Raw genomic sequence first — 2948 nt, 5'->3', positions numbered from 1 at the left:
TCAAATAAAATCCAGAAAACCATTGGCCGGGCATGGTGGTTCACACCTGGAATCCCAGCACTTTGGGAGGCCGAGGCAGGCAGATGACGAAGTCTGGGGTTCGAGACCAGCCTGGCCAACATGGTGAAACCCCATCTCTACTAAAAATAAAAAAATTAGTCGGGCGTGGTGGCAGGTGCCTGTAATCCCAGCTACTCAGGAGGCTGAGGCAGGAGAATCGCTTGAACCTGGGAGGCAGAGGTTGCAGCGAGCCAAGATCATGCCACTGCACTCCAGCATAGGCAATAAGAGCAAAACTCCGTCTTAAAAAAAAAAAAAAAAATCCAGAACCATAACCTTCTACTTTCCAAAGCAAGTTCACAATCACTAACTCATGTGATTTTCGTAGTGAAGTTTTTCCAGTTTTTCTTAGTCCTAGAGGACTACCCATCAAAAATGGTAATTTCCAGAATGGAACACAATAGTGAAACTGCCTTTGCAAAACTATAACTGAGGAAATTATGACAGTGAAAGCAATCAGAGCTAACCGGCCCTACTTGCTTCTAACCCGTAAGCTGTCCTTATTCATTCCTGGGCATAGGCTGAACTAACTTTAGGAAGGAATTCAGTTCATGGTTTGACTCTGAAACAAAATTGATAACAGACCCCCTTCTTGCCTGGGGTCCAGTCTGCCTTTGCAGGACTAACCAATTAGCTATAAGATTAGAAATTACAATTTAGGGGTCATGCAGCCTCTGGCTCCAAGGGTCTGAACCTCCCCAAATTGCTCCTGGGGAAAACATCACTATTGTAAAACTTAAGATCAGTGCCTGAGATATTTTGCAGCCCCTGCACTCGATGGATCAGCTGACACCACCCAGACCGGTAATGTGGCTCAATCAGCTCTGCCATCCCACCCAGGAACAGAAGGCAGCAAGAAAAACTCCTTTCAGCCCGCGATGACTCCATCTCCAACCTGACCAATCAGCACTCCCCACTTCCCAAGCCCCTACCCGCCAAATTATCTTTAAAAACTCTGATCCCCGAATGCTCAGGGAGACTGACTTGAGTAATAATAAAACTCCCATCTCCCACACAGCTGGCTCTGTGTGAACTACTGTTTTGCCATTGCAATTCCCCAGTCTTGATAAATTGGCTCTGTCTAGGCAGCAGGCAAGGCAAACCCATTGGGCGGTTACAATAGTGTGTAATCACTGCTTAGTAAAAGATGACTTCGCACTGCAGCAACACGTCCAGATGGAAGGCAATGCGCTGCCTTCTACAACACTGCTTTGGGATATAAAATTTCCCCCAAACATTATTTCTAATTTCACTTTCTGTAGTGGTATTTAGAGTCCTTTCCAACCCAAATATAAAGCTGTTCTTCAGAGGCCAAGGCAAGAGGAAAACTTGAGGCCAGGAGTTCAATATCAGCCTGGGCAACAGACCTTGTCTCTATAAAAAATTTAAAATTTTGCCAGATGTGGTGGCATGTACCGTAGTCCTAGCTACTAGGGAGGCTGAGGCAGGAGGATCACTTGAGGCCAGGCCTTCAAGGCTGCAGTGAGCTATGACGATGCCACTGCACTCCTGCCTAGGTGACAGAGGAAGATCCTGCCTCAAAAAAAACAAAACAAAACCAAAAAACCCAACTGTCTCGTATGAGGAACTCTCTGAAGAAAGTCGACTGCAGAGTGGGCAGGGGAGGGGTCAGCAGGAAAAGAGATGACATACGTGAAGCCACCACACACCCACTCTGCCCCATTCATCTCTTCTGCCCAGCCTTCCCACACACCCCACCCCCAGCCCTTTTGACCATGCCATCTGGAAACAGAGATACACGGTTAGCAAGCCCCGTATCCTTGCTCTCTGGAAACCTAGTTACGTGGGTAGCAGGCACCATATCCTTACAAGACTCTGGACACTTTCCATACCTTCACTTCCCCTAACGCCTCTCAAGAGGGAAAATCTTCCCTCTGGCAACCTACATGCCTCAAGGACACAAGGGGTCCAAGTTGTCTTTGCTCCCCGAGGCCATTTCTGGAGCGTCTTCCTGCCAAGAACCCCCTTCTTTGAAACTCACACCTTGGGGCTCTATAGTCTGCTGTTCCCCATAGATGTCAGAGACTGATCTCCCCGCATCCCGAGCCACGGTCACCCAACCTCCATCCCCACGGCCAGGTGGATAAGTTTCCTCCTGGGTCTCTCAGTTCCAGTTCTCTTCACCACCACCCTTCTCCTTCATCCCACAATAAAAACCCACGCAAGGCTGAACGCTGGTAACCGGATTTCAAACCTTCTGCTTCCTTTCCTTGCAGATCACTTACCTGAATACACCACACCTCAACAGTCATTTGACCTCAACAAGGCTCCCAATTCAGTAGCCTCGTTTTTCCCTTATCCAGCCCCGTCCTGTCCTCATTTCCCGCCTTACCAACTTAGAATCTACAGTGCACTTCCTTGTTTCTGTCCTCCTCCTTCCCTGCACCCAAGCAGCTGAGTTTTGCCACAGAAAAATCACTCGAGCAGGCTGATTTCACTTTTTATTCAAAACCACAAACCTCAAAGGGCATGCAATACTGCTCAGCAAGCCTACTACACTTCCAAGTAATTTTGCTTTCTCGAACTGAGACAGCGATTTCACACTTCTCTTTTTAAACTTCCAACATCTTTCTCTCCTCCTTCCTAGGGTACCATGCCTTTATGTCAACAATTCTCAGATTCATGGCTCTAACTTAGACCCTCCAGGATCCAAATGACCACTTCATATCCCTCTATAGATCTAAAACAGAACTCTTAGGCCAGGCTCAGTGGCTCTCGCCTGTAATCCCAGCACTTTGGGAGGCCAAGGCAGGCAGATCACTTGAGATTAGGAGCTCGGCCGGGCGCGGTGGCTCAAGCCTGTAATCCCAGCACTTTGGGAGGCCGAGACGGGCGGATCACGAGGTCAGGAGATCGAGACCATCCTG

This window comes from Mandrillus leucophaeus, unplaced genomic scaffold (assembly GCF_000951045.1).
Source record: "Mandrillus leucophaeus isolate KB7577 unplaced genomic scaffold, Mleu.le_1.0 Scaffold49, whole genome shotgun sequence".
In the NCBI taxonomy this organism is placed as follows: Eukaryota; Metazoa; Chordata; class Mammalia; order Primates; family Cercopithecidae; genus Mandrillus; species Mandrillus leucophaeus.
This window is presented reverse-complemented; position numbering follows the sequence as displayed.